Consider the following 8,152-nt stretch of genomic DNA (forward strand, 5'->3'; position numbering starts at 1 on the left):
GGATTTTGCTTCAGAAAACGTATGTGGCTCTTGGGCAGCAATATGAAAATCTTTTCTGTAATAAAGTACATTAGGATATTAATTATTCCTGTTAGTCCAAGGTGTCAAGTAGCATTATCAATACCATTATAAAAATCTTCATGTTAGGGTTCAAACCTCAAACTTTACTTAAAAACAATAATGGTGTAGAAATCTGTTCCTTCTCTTTGCCTTCTCTGTTCTTGAACCGTTCCAATTTTTAGATTTTTTCTGTGACCCCATGAATCATCTTTTCCTGCCCCAAGTTCAAATTGGAGCTGCATCTCATGATGCCACATGACTTCAGAAGCTGCAGATTTGAACAAAAGCCAAAATATTTCTCTTCTGCATATAAAATGCACTTTATATCATCTTGACAATGAATCTGTTTGTGCATCATATCAAGCAGTGCTTGGCTTCTCTATGCCATATGGTGCAGTTTTATTAATAGTATTGATTTTAATCTAATTTACCTGAAAGCTTTCTAAACCTCCTGCTTCTGTAATGTACCTGAAAACACTAACCTACAGGTCAATCCAGACCATACCCATTTGAAGCACTCCACGTGAATTTCCATCCAAATTCTATCTCTTCCAAGATTGCTGGGTCCTGTCAGTGTTTTGACTTTGTTCTTTTCTGGCAAAGCATTGATATGACATTTGTAAACGTTGCCAGATGAGTTGGTGGCCTGGGCTTGGTACATAATTCAGAATTTCAGTTTTTCAAGCCCTCTGAAGCAACAGCCAGTATTGGAGCCAAAGTTTAATATTGTTAGTGTATTAATTTATGTCAGTGGTTGAGAACATTTTTTTTTTTACCACATTTCACAGAAAATATCCTACCACCAGCAATTGATCAAATATGACAAGCTCCCACTTGGCTAATGCCTGTGATATGGGCTACTTAACTCCTGTATTCCTTCCCAGAATGGAAACTGTGGCTTCTGGTGAAATAAAGGAGCTTCTGTTTCTCTGCCACTGTCAGAAGTGGAAACTCAGAGCAATATTTTCATCAGCTTGAAATGCCAGATCAGATTAAAATCCTGATGCCAAAGGGAAGGCTTTTGCTTTGAGCTGCAGTTCTTAATGCTCCTCAGCCCACCACTTTGTAGGAGCATCTCAACCTTGCTGTTCCTCCTCTCACTAGAGCAGTGCTAAAGAGTCAAATCATTAACAGAGGCTGAGGTCTTCTGGGAATACCCCATGAGGGTGAATTCAAGCCTTCTATAGGGCTGCTAGGCTAAGAGAGTTATCTCAAGGAGGAAAGCACACTGGTGGAGACATAAGCTGGAACTCGCAGGGCGCATGAATCCTACCTGGTGATCCCATAAATTCAACATTGCGGGTTCTCTGCTGGGGAGAGCAAGTGGGATGGGCTGCCCCCAGGAGCAGGGCCTTTGAATCGCTCACTGATCCCTTGACCTTGGATATCCCAAAGTTTATGATAACTGAGCTGGGCTCAGGTAACAGAGACCATCGTGCCCAGCAGCTTGAGGAAGACATCTATCCCACTAGGACATGGTCTTGTTGCTAAACCTTCCCTGCACTTCACACACATGGAGAGCCTGGTATGAAGTGTGTTGTTGTCATAATGAAATCACAGGGAATCAGATGGAAAAATGTGTGTTTGAGCATTTAAAGCTAGACTTTCAGACCACAAAACAGACTTCACAAGTAGAGGTCAAGGTGGCACCAATTAAGACAAGATTATATTTAATGGAAAGTCACCTGGATTGAATTAAGTGTATTTTCTTGGACCTAGCAGGCTGGAATCAGGATAAACAAACTTCTCCAGAATTCCTAGGTGACCTTCCAATAATTATGACCAAATCTGAGTTTCAAGTCTTCAGAGCCCCCAAATCATTTTTTATATAAGAACACACATTGCTACTCGGGAGGTCTGTTTGTTGTGATGAACAGAGCATAAAATAAATCCCTCACACACAATACTGCAGGTGGAGGCTGCAGAGCAGTTTCTCCAACCAATAGAGCTAACGGGGCTCCAGTGTAAAACACATTTTTGTAACTCCCTTTCTTCAGACCTTCTCTTTTGTGAGATACACAGTGCCAAAATAACTTAATGACTTTGTTTTCCAGTCCATAAACTGGTTGCAGTTAAGCATACACAGTAAACCCACCAGAGTTCAAGCTTGTGCTACAGTCAAGCACTGGGGCCACCACTTGTTTTTTTTAATGATAATTTACCTCTACATGGAAACACAGAATAAGAAAATGATACATACCCTTCTCAGTTTTGTGGATTCAATCTGTGGCATCTTTTCCCCTTATGCAGACAGTATGCCCAGGAGAGTCATGGAAATTAGCTTTAATTCCTGTTTGTTTGCCAGTCTTGGCCTGCGTAGTCTGCATGCCTCACATTAAGATGAACACTGGTCAACAGTTTTTCACCACAAGAGAGATTCTTTTGAAAATGTGTTGGTTCGCTGAGCTCCACTGATCCAACTAAGACATTTAAACACCTACTTAATGAGTCCATGCAGGTTTTCAGATCTCTAACGGGTGTCAATTATTTGGACCCTATGAATCCCTAGCAGCTTCTTAGTGAATGCACACTCTTGTCAACTTTCACTATTTTCTGTTAGCAGTGAAAAGAAGAAAAGCTCAGTATTTCCAGGAAGATGCAAAGGCAGTTTCCTGAAAGTTCACCAGAAATACCTAAAATTTTTGGTTTGAGCTTACACTGGACTAGAACATAATTTCAAATACAAAAACATTCCTTGTGGACCTCAAGTAATTTTATATATGCTTTTCAAGAATCAGCCCAACTTCCAATCTCTCAGTAAACTTGTAACACCTGTCCTAAAGAAGTAAATGCCACTCTTGCAGTATTTGCTTCACTTACTGCTGATTTGACCTTTTAAGGTCATGGTCTTGCCCACTTTGATTAGAGATACTGGTGTTATACTACAAAAAGAATGGCAAGGCCTAGATTTGCACAGGAGATTAAAAAATGCTTGTTCTTTCTCTAATGAAAATGGAGGTAAATCTGATGCAATTAACACTTGGGGTGTTTTTGTACAAGTTTTTGAAGTGTGTGTTTCTGTATTTGTTTAGTTTGAATCTTGGGGGTAAGGAACCATATTGCTATAGGATAAATACACCAGGATCAACAATTCTTACAAAGCTTGCAAAGCCACTTCTAAACACCTTTGTGTGGGATGTACAGATAAAGGTGTAAGGCAAGTATAAATGGTTATATTTGGCTCTGATTCAGTGTTTTGTATCTTAGTGCTGCTGCCATGCTCTTTCCCCCTAACTGTGACCCCTGGGACCACTGCATAATCATACTTCACCCTCATCTCAGCCCCAGGGTTATCGATACTTTCCCTTTTCCTTTCATTCCTTTTCCTGACTTCACATCTCACTTCAGTTGTAGTCTTGGTTCATACTACAGATGCCTGACCACCTCTTCATACTGTAGTTACTTGCCTTCCACCCTCTCCCCGCCACCCCCTGCCAGGTAGGAATTAAAGGTCACAACCTCAAATAGACCCAGCTGAATCTCTGTACCCAGCCTGCAGAAAGGCCAGAAAATCAATCTGCTTGGGGTAAGAAGTGTGGTGTAAGGCTTGGCTCCCCCAGGTGGGAGCCAGCGACTGGTGTTACCTGGTGCTGCTTTCTGTGGTTGGGCATAAAGCAGTAATGTTTGCAGAAGGATACTGCTAAAGCCCAAGCTCTGCATCCTGTGCTCCTTCCACATAGGAGAGCACCATCTCAGACTCCAGATACCATAGAGAAAAAAGTACTTGGTGTCACAGAATCATAGAACTAAACATAGGTTTAGGTTGGAAGGGACCTTAAAGATCATCTAGTTCCAAGCCCCCTGCCATGGGCAGGGACACCTTTCACTAGACCACATTAATCAAAGTCCCACCCAACCCGGCCTTGAGCACTTCCAGCGACGGGGCATCCACAACTTCTCTGGGAAACCTGTTCCAGTGCCTCACCACCCTCACAGTAAAAAACTTCTTCCTAATATCTCAACTAAATCCACTCTCTTTCAGTTGAAAGCCATTACCTTTTGTGGTATCATTTGGTAAAAAGTCCCTCCCCAACTTGAAAGCCCGAAAGGTACTGCAAGACTGCTATAGGGTCTCCCTGAAGCCTTCTCTTCTCCAGCTATCCAGGAGATATATTCCCTCATATATTTATTAGGCCATTCCTGACTCCTATAGCGAGGTGTCACCTTCCATTGTGTCTTTGATAAGTGGCTATTGATCTACTGGGTATCACCACCACTCCTGCTAGTTATAGCCAGTGAACTAACATTTGGTCACTACTTCTCTGAGTTGAATTCAAGCATGAAATTGCTATCAATGCCATCCTTACTTCCTACCAAAACCCTTCCTGCTAGGATAGTCAAGGAAAATATTTTAAGCCCTGAAAGCTCCTTAAAGTTTATGGGTACGTGGCCATCCATGTGAATCAAACTAAAGCTGACAATCCCGAAGGGCCACATTAGTTTTCCCACAAAAATACATGAATGTAGCACTTCTGTCCCACACTTGGCAGGTTATTCTTTATTTTAATTTTCATCAACCGTGACTGAGTTACATTCATCTTCCCAGATGTTGTTAGTGATGAAAGCTGAAGGAACAAGTCTTTTCTGATGTTGATGTACTGTGTGCCAAACCTCATCTTGAGCCCCTGGCTCCTGCTGTACTTTTTTTGTGTCTGTACTGCTGCCTCGTGATAAATGAAACTTGCAGAATCACACGTACTGTGGTACAGGAACAAGCATCTTGTCTGGGGAGTGGTCAGTGCCGGAGGCTAAAAGCTTGGGTTGTGTGTACATCTGCGGAGGCTCATGTAATAACTACAGTAAAGTTATTATAACTAAAGCAAAGGTGCTGAGGCTTTGATTACAAATGTCAAACAAAATGGGAAACAAAGCAAGGCTGAGGAAGGAAAAAGGCCTCGGCCCTGTGCTCTCCTCCCCCCACCTCATCACAACAAGCAGCTTTTCTGCCTTTGTTTTATTAGCTCCAAAAGCCTTTGCAGTCTTGTCTTCTTGGCACACTTGTAAAGTCCTGGGAAGCTCAGAGTTTTCTCTCAGTTACACTGAAAAGCCACAGATGGTCTAAATGATGGTTTGTAAATAAATGAATAATCAGAACCAAAAAGCTCTGCAGAAACCCTCTACCAGCCTTTTCTAATTTTTTACAAAATGCCTCAGAAACAGATTGCATACTTCACCAGCAGACTGAAACAGCCATGTTACCAATTTGTGCAGATGGAGATCAATTTCATCTCAGCTAATTCAGGGTTTTCAATTTCCACGAAGCTCCTTCCCACTGGAAGCAGCGAAGTACCAGACCTCAGTTTGCTTGACGAGAGACGGGCACCAAAGGAGCAGCTCCCATTTCCTGCTCACAATCCCTTACCTGCAGACCCATCCACCAGCCTGGATGTGAGACAAGGCTCCCAGCACAGCTGAGGCTAAACCTCTGCTTTCATGGCCGTGCTGTCCCCTGGGGCTCTGCCTCTGTCCACACCTGGGTACTGAGGTGATGGTGCTGTGTGCAGGACTCTGGGCTGTCCAGGTGACCTTGGACCCCTCTATCATGGGGGAGGTCACATTGTCTCCTATGGGATGCTCTTTGCAGTCCAGGCTTGGTCTGAACCCCTGCTGCCAGTGGGGGAGATGAGAACAGGCCAGGTCTGGGGGCACGTGGGGCTTTAGAGAGCCCTTTGAAGCACCAGCTCCAGTGTGGGGGACAGGCATAGAAAGAGTCTGAGCATTCATCTCCTCCCTTGACCTTTTACAGAATCATAAAATGGTTTGGGTAGGAAAGGACCTTAAAGATCATCTTGTTCCCATCATCCTGCCATGAGCAGGGGCACCTTCCACTAGGCCAAAGCCCCATCCCACCTGGCCTATAACACTTCCAGGGATGTGGCACCCACTTCACCTCTAACATCCCAAAGTAAAGGGCTTTAAAACTACTGCTCAGCTGTTGCATACCTACGTGGACACCTGGCTCCTAAATACATTCCCAGTAGTGCTCCTGCTGCCCCAACAACCTTTAGAAAGAGCTAGTCAGTACATACCTACATACATGCACACAGTGCATGCATGTGTGCATGTATAAATACACAAACATGTATGTACCAAGCATATGTATGCATGTACTTGCGTGCCTATACGTGCTACCAGTCAGAACTCAGATGTCAGTGTGGGCGAAGCAGGTATTTAAGGATAAATGAGGAATTAAAGCAGATTTATCTGCTGGATAAAATGATAGCTGGGGAACAGTTGCATCCTGCTTCCCACAGCAGCCAGCCCTCTCTTTCAGCAGCACATTGCCATGAGGCTGTGGACATAGGAGAGGAAGCCATTTCCCAGGAAATCCTCTGCTGTGCCAGCCTCAGCCATGTGCAGAGAGGCTCCGTGTCATCTTGGTGATGAAGCAATTTCGCTGTTCCTCTCCCAAGTCTGCCAGCTCCTCAGAAATGGTGACACGTGGTTGCAGCAGCCAGGGCTGGATTTGCCTCTGCTGAAATGGAATGGCACAGCAGGATGGCCATGATCATCCTGGTGGAAAAGACTGAGACTTTTTCCACCTCAAAATCAGACACAGTGTCTTAGCTAAGCTGCCACAATGGTTATTTTATTTATGGTATTTGCAGTAGATTCTCTTCTACATACATGACATATTCAGTGAATGTATGTAACTGTGCTTTTCCAGCCAGAGACTGCTGGATGGAGACAGAAAACTCCTTTCCAGAGCTGCAGGCTTCCTTGTTTCCATCCAGTCCCAGTGAGGGTGTTCAGCCACTGGTGCTGCCACACATGCTATGCTGCATGTGCCACATTTACAATCCAGTTGATCACGGGAGAGGGAGATTTAATAACTCCTTACAAACTGCATGCCAGAGCCTCTTCAGGGCATTGCATTTCTAAGAAACACAGAGGGGAGCCCATAATAAATGTTACAAGGGGACATACCTGCGACTGATAAGCTGAGCAGATGACAAATCACAAAAGCCTCCAGAGAACCCCTCAGGAGCAGATAACCTTGAGACGTACCTGTATATAAAGATTAAACAGCAACCCGAGCTCAGCAGAGATTTATAGCGCTTTGCAAGCGTCTTGGTTTCACTGTTTGCTTTTGCAGTAGTTTCTGGACTTTATTGTTAGTTTCTGTCTGTTAATATTCTGCATAGGCCCAAAAATACAGGTGTAGAGAAGTCACCCCAGAAAAAACAAAGAATTTATTTGAAATATTTTACAAGGAGGTTTTATAGATCAATATCCCCAGCAAATGAGAAAGATAACCAGGAAAGGGCACAGTGCACCTGTGAGCAAGGTTGTGCAAAGATACAAATGAAAACATAAAGGATAAAATATATTGACATGTTTCAGCTTGCTGGCTAAATCTGGTTATTCATTCCTTTGTAAGGGGCAGGTCTAGTTATTATGGGCTATATATTTTTGGTAAGACAAATATGTGAGGCAGTAAATGCCTTTGTGAGTACGCTTCAACAGGAAGGGTATGGCTACTGCTGCTATTTGGGGCCTCTCACAGAAAATACCGTAGCCAGTTACGGACTGGGTAAAAAACCTGAACCAGAGAGCCTGTTCTGCCTAATGGCCACAGTGAGAGGCAGGGACTCCAAATGGTCAGGTGCTATTTTGAGTATCAGGAAACACTTTCTCACTGTGAGGGGGGCTGACCCCTGGCACAGGCTGCCTAGCAAGGCTGTGGAGTCTTCATCCTTGCAGATTCTCAAAAGCCATCTGGACACAATCCTGGCAACTGGCCCTAGGTGTCCCTGTTTGAGCAGGGGACTGGATCACTTGACCTCCAGAGGTCACTGCCAACCCAAACCATTCTGCGATTCTGGCATTTTTTGCTTAACTAATGAGTCACTTCAGCTTCAGTCAATTGCCTTTGAATCTGTCTATTTAAAGGGTTTAACTTTGCCTGGTTTGCAAGGATGGGAGGGTTGTTTAGGGACAGGTTTCCACAGTGTGCACCACAGACACTGCTGAAGAGACCGATTACATCCATGGCAGCCTGGACCACAGTGCTGGCTTCACTTTGGAAAGGATAAATACTTGGTGATCACCAACATGTGTTTCTCCTGACCTTGCCCTTTCAACTCCCAAC

Source organism: Corvus moneduloides, chromosome 2 (genome assembly GCF_009650955.1).
Source record: "Corvus moneduloides isolate bCorMon1 chromosome 2, bCorMon1.pri, whole genome shotgun sequence".
In the NCBI taxonomy this organism is placed as follows: domain Eukaryota; kingdom Metazoa; phylum Chordata; class Aves; order Passeriformes; family Corvidae; genus Corvus; species Corvus moneduloides.